This window comes from Lagopus leucura, unplaced genomic scaffold (assembly GCF_019238085.1).
Source record: "Lagopus leucura isolate 7727_CA_CO unplaced genomic scaffold, USGS_WTPT01 Super-Scaffold_100027, whole genome shotgun sequence".
Classification (NCBI taxonomy): Eukaryota; Metazoa; Chordata; class Aves; order Galliformes; family Phasianidae; genus Lagopus; species Lagopus leucura.
Genome location: NW_024962278.1, coordinates 5,196,490 through 5,204,537, shown reverse-complemented (window position 1 = coordinate 5,204,537; position 8,048 = coordinate 5,196,490).

Genomic DNA, 8,048 nt, shown 5'->3' with positions numbered 1-8,048 from the left:
TGAGCACACAGATTAATTAACTTCATGACAAAGTAATTAAGCAGAAGATGTAGTGCAAAAAGGAAGTGTTTCCAGTCAAAACAGTTGCACAAGCAAGTATGTTGAGAAACCTCTATAACACCTCATCATGCTACAGCTGGAATAACAACTGATTAAAATTTCCATACAGTGTTCATAGAAATATTTATTAAAAAAACGTGGACTTACCTGAGCTGAATCCATTCAGGAAAAGAGAGCTAAAAGAAAAAAAGAGTATCTAAACAGAGAAAAGATCTGAATGCAAGATGCAGTTTACTGTAAAAAAAGCCTGACTCGTTCTAGGACTCAGAAACATCTGAAAATTTTTAGTACATCAAGATTAACTAGTGTTATTGCCATGGTTGCAGGTTACAGCATGCAGGAGACAGAAACATGTTCAAGGACACTATGAAGCACTGATGGGTCCAAAGCTTAGCTTCAGGCCTGACAACCCACCACCAGTCTTGAGGGGCTCCCATTCAGCCAGCAGATCAGAGAGAAATTGTTTTTAAATAAATAGACCAAGTAAATCTGATGGCTTTTATGACCAACATTTTCTCACTGGAAATGCTTGGAGGAATTTCAGGATAGAATTAGCATTTTCTCTTGCTAAAAACAAAATTGTTTACTTTAGAAAAAGACTTGCATGACTTACTTCTGCAAGCATCACTTTGTGGAAAGTTCAAGTAAACTTTACTTCAAATATCTTCTGTACCTTCATTTGGCATCCATTTTGACAGTTTTTTAACTGGCTACTTGATACTCCAGGAAATACTTGTCACTTTTATCAGTACTTTTGGAGTTGAAGTTGTTATCATAGTTTTTTTGTCTTAACTTTGCAGTTCATAACTAACAAAAGCCAGTTCTAATAAATAACTGACATTCTAATATGAATATGTTTCTTTTCCTTCCTACGCTAAATTAAATGAACTATAACCTTTCTGATTATTGGATACTTTTTAAATGTAAGCATATTTACAGTCAATTCTCTTGGATTGGAAAAGTTATTGGACACATTTTTCCTGCTTCTGTTGGGGAACACCTAAAATATCTCCATATCACTTACAATCTAATAGAAAACTAGCTTCTGCTGCCACTTACCTCTGCTTCTGTATTTCCAAGCAGAAAGAATAAAGGTGGTACATTTTTTTCCAGGTTTGGGGACGTAAGAGAATAAAATCCAGTATTTTTATGTTAATTTCTGGAGTCTTAGTACTGTATAACCAAAGCAGGTGTGAAGCAGATATCACCCTATGCAATGCAAAATGCAAAATAAAAAGCAGGCCAAGTTCAGAAAAAAATAATTTGTCAAAGTCCTGAAGATCACTAGCACTGCAGAGTTGATTATTCAGCTACCTCACATGCTAAACCAACACTGGAGATTTCTTTGGCAGCACTGCTCAGAAATTGCTCTGTCATTTGGAACAAGACAAAGAAAGACAGGTACAAAACACAGGATTTCTAAGCAAATCAGCTTGGATCCAAAATTTACAAGCTGAAGAAAGACTACTATGCAAACTAACTCTCAAGCACTTTTTAAGCATTCTAAGCAGTTTGGGTTATAACATTTTACACTGAATTTTGTGAAAAGCGTTCCTGCTCTCAGCTTCTCATTACTCCCTTGCAAGATTAGCAAAATTTGCAGTTGACTGCTAGAATCTAAAAGCCAGCTCTGAAGTTCTGCTTTAACTAAGAGAAAAAAAGCGCTCACAGAACTCAGGGAACTTCAGCGGGCTTCACTCTGTTAAATACAAAAAATAGTCAAAGGTGCTTGTTAACATAGGCAGGTAATTACAAAAACTCATACATAAGCATACCTTTCAGACTAATTCTCACTTTGTGGGCTTATTAAAACGCTTTTAGGTACAAGACTTGCTAGTAAAGACGTGCAAAGACTGAAGGGTGGGTGAGCAAGTGTTAATTCCATTCATCTGTTCAGAGAATTAACTGCTAGATATTTCAAGGACCAGAAGCAGCACATTATTTTTGTATATTCATCAGTTAATTCTTAAGTAACATAGATAAATGCCACTGTATCCACAGAACAGAGGACTAATTGCTTCAGCATTGTCTAGTCCCATTCATTCATCTCCACAAAGCACAAGAACTCAATATTAAATAAGAACTCAAGTTAGCCATATATTTTATCATGGTGTCTTCAATTGAACAAGCAATAAATTAACATCCTCAAATGCAAATTCTCTGTGGCATTTATTTACTTGTGACTGTAGATGCGCCTGCAATCATCTCTAACCTTCAGTCTTTTCCTCCACCTGATGTAACTTCACCTTTAATTTCTTAAAATGAGGTAAACAAAACAGAATATGATGTTCCTTGAAAGATTAGAGGTATTAAACACAGTAATTTGAGTGTATTGCAATGACAGGTGTCACCAGACAATGCAGTTACATGTAGTATTACCAGTTCATTTTCAATTGTAATTAATGTATTCAGAAAAAGTGTTCCCTGGAAAACCCCCAAAACCACCAATGTTTGCACAAGACTAAAAAGAAAAAAAGAAAGAGAGTCACAAGCAAATTAGTGTTTCTTGTTTAATTTGCTGGGTGATCTCAATATCACTGATTTGTCTCCCTTGGGAATACTCTACCCTAGTTGATATTCAAACAGACTTGTGCTGTTCACACTCTCCTGCCTGGTTTAACCTATCCAAAAGGTACATTTTCCCCAACCACTGGCACACCTGTAGCTGTTGTGAATGAGAACCAATGAGGCCCCTTGCAGAAATGACCTACCCAGAAATGCAAATTGCTATCTACTTTAGAAACAAGAGCTTTTTAGTACATAGAAAATTGGGAAGATTTAGGTCCAAAGTGCCTGACACCTTCTCCTAACATAATTTTAAAAATGCTTTAAAAAATGATTTAAGAATTCAATGTCTTTTTTCTTTCTTTTTTTTTCCTCACTTGCTGAAGAAGTGAATGTTCTTAGGAAAAAAAAAATTCAGAAGACTTTGCAATGATAAGCCACTGCATTTTACATCATTCCTGTGAAGTGATTGCAGGTGTGTTCTTTTTTTTTTTTATTTTGATTTTCTTGATTTGAAGTGGCAGCGTTACCAGCTCAGTGTAACATTCAGCACCAAATACGCTGGAAAATTCTCACTTGTTCATTTTATGTTGCGTATGAACCACTGAGCTGACATAGGACATTCAAAATTACAGACTGCTTTTAAAAATCTCAGCGCAGCTTTCCAAGTGCAGATGAATCAAGATAAAACAAAAATCAGAACTCGTAAGTTTCCTCCTCTGCAACACATCTCATAGTCAGCAATGGAATCACGATATCTACACAAGGAGTTGTACAGTTCAAAATGAATCATATTGCAAAGGGATAAAATCCACCTGCTCTTCTCCTAGCTGGATTTTTCCAACCTATGTTTGCACATTCAGCAAAACTTGATCTCCTATTTCAAACAGGCAAGGACAGCATTCACTGCCTAGATAGATTTGCTCAAATATTCCAAGTACTGAAAAGAACTTATGTACAGTTTCCAACTACAATCCATTTAGAAGTACAGCCACGTGGACACTATTTTCCGCCAGTAAGATGCAGGACATTACCGATCACGCACTAAACCACAATTCAGAATGTTTCTATCTGTTTCCTGGTGTTATCTCACATATCCTTTTGGAAAGTTCATGATCCGTCTGGAATTTCTGGGATTATCCATCATACAGATTGTAGTGATTTTTGTCCTTTTTACACAACTAGTGAAATCATGGCCTGCCTTATTACATGCACATTGCAGCGAAAATCCCCAATATAGTACAAAAATTATCATAGTTCTTGGAGTTCCTATAATATATAAGCACACTAAGAATAATTTGAGTCTCCCAAATCATGCAAGTCAGTGTCAGCAGACATTCTATCTAGTTAAAGACATTGTCAGGAGTCTTTTCATCCCACTTACTCTGCAATTGGTGAACATTCATCCACCTCACTGTGGGTAGAAACACCTCTCACTTTCAGAAGATAGGATATTTTTATGCACACCCTTATATGCAGCTGTTATTAAGATTGCAGTCACATCATTTTTTATTCTAATAGTGGGAGTACATAATCAGTTCAAGTGCTGCACTAGTAAGGAGAATTCAAGATAAATTATAAGTCATAGATAATTACTATTAATAGAAAATTTGCCTCAAGGGGAATGGAGTTATTAGATAAACATCACTGCAGTGCTTAGTAGCTCAGGAGTGGATAAAAGAAAGGAGAAGGAGTTGCTCTGGGATTCCTCCACCCTGTAGTAGTTGAAGGGATTTTTTTTTTTTAGAATCCTTTCTGATCCTAGCCATGATGGATCACAAATTTAGATGTCATTTTAGAAAAACCTTGAGAAACCAGGGAATGGTGCTGTTGTGAAACAGTGAGATATTTGGTGTATTTCCAGGAGACAGAATAGCTCCCCTGTCAAAGCAAAACTTACTCTTACTCTCATACACCTCTCTGCCTCAGCCAGTAGTGGTCAAGTCTCCTTGTTTGGTTACTGCTGAAATTAGTAATCACAAGCAAGTTTGTGTGACCTGTCTGCCAGTTCGTACAGAACTGACTAACTGACCATTGGTTTAAGTTTTATGCACTGAACAGGAAGAAATCTTTCCAAATCTGCCCTCCTTCCTCTCATCCCTGTTTTTATTGCAAAGTTATAATTTTCCTAATGTCAGATACTTGATTCCATGCTATAATCTTCGACCAACTCACATTTCCTCTGACAGTGCTTGAGGAAGGATTACCTTTAAAGTTCGATGGAGCAAAGCCCCACCAAGCCAGCCTGCTCTCAACCTCTAAGTGGCTGGCTGCTCTAGCACACTTGGAGCATGCCTAAGTTGTGAGCAGAGGTCAGAAGACAAATGATTTTGAGGGCCCGAAAAATAAATCAATATCCTACTAACACACACCCTGAAGCATCTCAGGGCTAACAAAGGACAGATTATTAACCTGACATCAAAAGGTTTTGAAATGAATGTCTCCATTATATTGCCCCAACTATAAAAAATTGCTTTTAAATCATTTTATAGAAAGCAATTGGGAAGAGATTACAACAATATTTCTTTTCCTACATTCAACACATCTGCCATTATTATGAATCCTTCCCCACCTTCTGTAACTACACAAAAATAATATTCCCCCCCTTTTTTTTTTTTTTTTTTTTTTTTTTTTTTAAAAAGACCAACCTTACATTGCTTTGTTTGCTTGTTCAGTTGGAGCAGATAGTACAGGATTATATTTAAAATTTCTATTCTTAAAGTAAGGTCTTCTTAAGTTCTGTTCTTAAAATACTTCCAATATTTCTGGCAATGACATCACACTATGATAATTACTTGATAAATTAGCCTGATTTCACACTGCTTTGCAGTCAAAGACTGCAAAGGAAAAATGTTACCTGGCATTTTCTGTTCTGCATGTCCACAGGCAATGTAAGGATATAGAACATTTTTCACAGAAGGTATCCTCAGCTTACAACTATTTCACATTTCACAGAAGGCTGATATACGACCAATTTACAATCTCAGTTCAGCTTGATTTTTGTGAAAGCAGAAGATTGGGTAATGGTAGGAAACAGAGCCATCCAGGAAAAGTAGCATTACCAGTGTTCCTGCTTGGAAAAATGAAGCTGTTACTTATAACATTGCTGTTACGCAGCTCACACACAGTGATGCAATAGATGACCAAGAACAGCTATCTTCTGCATTATCATCCTCCTGTTAAAATATAAGAGCAAGGATACAAGGTTTCCTTGAATCTCAAGTAATTACAAGTTGTCTCTTTTTCTTCATAAACTTTTTGTTCTTTCTTCCTACTTCATTTCCAAAGCTGAACAGAGCATTCAATGAAATGAGTTGGGGGCAGCTGAGCCCTGTGGAACATGGAGACACGCAGGATGGGAGTAAGACCATAACTCACAATCCATATAACTGTCATTTCTTATGACACTCCAGATGCAGATGTTTTGCTTTTTCTTTGTTTTTAAATCAGTGCATCCAGACCAACTCATTGACATGCATCTCCCCCTTTTGTCCCAAACAGCAGTGCCAAGTCTGGCAGTGTTTGATCTCACTGTGCAAAGACATCTCAGGAAGGACATCTGTGAGCCCGTGCGGAGGCAGGGCTGCAGCTCCCCTGCCAGCTGGCCGAGGGCAGCGGATGTCAGCTGCAGAACAGCTGCTCTTCCACCTGCAGAAGTCATGGCGGCAAGCTGCTGTCAGAGCAGTGGGGGAAGATACAAATGTATATTTTCTAATTATGCAATTGCACTCTCCTGCCTATTTTCCATTTGGGAAAGCTGAGCAAATTGGCACAACTAGAACAAGCATTACAGAAACAAACCAGGAATCAAAAACTATTCATTGTGATGACAAAAGTTACGATGTATAGCAATGATGAAAAGGAACTTAAACTGTAACACATAAGAAATGAAGAAACTTTTACAGGCTAGATTCAATAATACATTAAGATTTTCCCTTTTTATGAAGTGCAGCAGTCAAGTGACACGATTTTGTCTCCGAGGTATTGTACATAAGACATCATTCATGAATTGAGGAACTTATGGCAGCTTGGTTTCCTTGTGCTATGCCAGAGTGGCCCCAGGATGTATGCCTGTGTGTTTGCTTCACGGGCAACAACAAACCTGGGCAGAACCTTCATGAGGCTCTGCACAGTTCTGCACTTTGATGCTTCGTTGCTTAAGCTCTGTGCCAATGTCAGTGAGGTACCAAAGAGCTACTCAATGGAAGACATGATAATTGAGTTTGATCCCTGCAGAATAGGCATTCTCCATCAAAATGCAGAGTACTAAGAATGCCTTTATTGTAGTTTCAGACCCCAAAATAGTTTTCTAGTGCACATATAAAAAGGTAGGATGTGAAATCAAGTCTAACTTCAGCCAGACTTCTTGCTTGTAGCACTGCATTCAGTATTACTGTCTGAATAGTAACTAGAACTCCTAGCTGGTCATGCCTAAAAAGCCTTCATAAGAAGCAAAATTCCACTTTGAAAAAGCTATGCAGTAATATATTACCTACTCTATCCTATTATTTTTAAAAAATAGAAGAAAATCAAAACAATCTTTAAATAGAAGATACTTTAAGAAAAGGAAAACTAGAAATTTGAACAAACAAAACACAAAAGAAAAGCATACAGCTTATACTATCAGTGTCCTGCCAATGGTTAGTAGGCCAAAGCCTGAACAATGCACTCATGTAAAGAGTGGAAGGATTTGTGTTTAAAACGTGGGGTGTAGGTCATTTGAAAAGAGTGGAGTGTTTCTGAATGAGCTCCCTTTGGATCGGGGGTGTCTGCAGGCAAAGATATCCTTGAAACAGAGCTTGCCAGTAGCTCTCATAACCAGTTTTTCAGAATTCCAGTGTTGGTGTTTGGAGCAGTATTTCCAAAGGAGAAGAGCTGACAATTAAGCACTCTCATTAACACCAAAATATTAAACTTTTCTTCCAGGAAAAACAAGCACTGTCACCAAAATAGTTACAAATGTTCAGGACTGTTTTGTTGTTGTTCTATGTTTGTTTTGTTGGCTTTCTTAAAGAAGAGAATCTCTTCCAAAACTCATGTTTGAAAAAGTGTTCTCACAAGGCTGACTAAAATTAGAATGAATGGAACTAGAATAAACACAATTTCATTTTGGTTTTCATCTGTTATTATTTTCAGCTCTCCATTTAACTGTGAATGATCATGAAGAAAATTTGTTTCTCTTACTAATGATACAGTCTTCTTTCATGTAGGATCACTCAGATTGAAGCACACTAATGAGGCTTTCAGAGCTGAGCTCCTGCTTCCTACTTTGAGCAGAAAGCACAGATACACTATTCATGGAAGCAAGGGAGAAGAAGCAGCTTTAGGAATGAATCCATAAGATGCCCAGGATAAGATCCTCAGAATGCCCCACTGACTTATGAAGGGAGGATGGTAGGGTGGAGGAAGGAGCCTGAACTACCTGCATCCAGCAGTACCTAATTAGATGTCCCTTAAATACATGCATATCTCCCTGGTTTGTA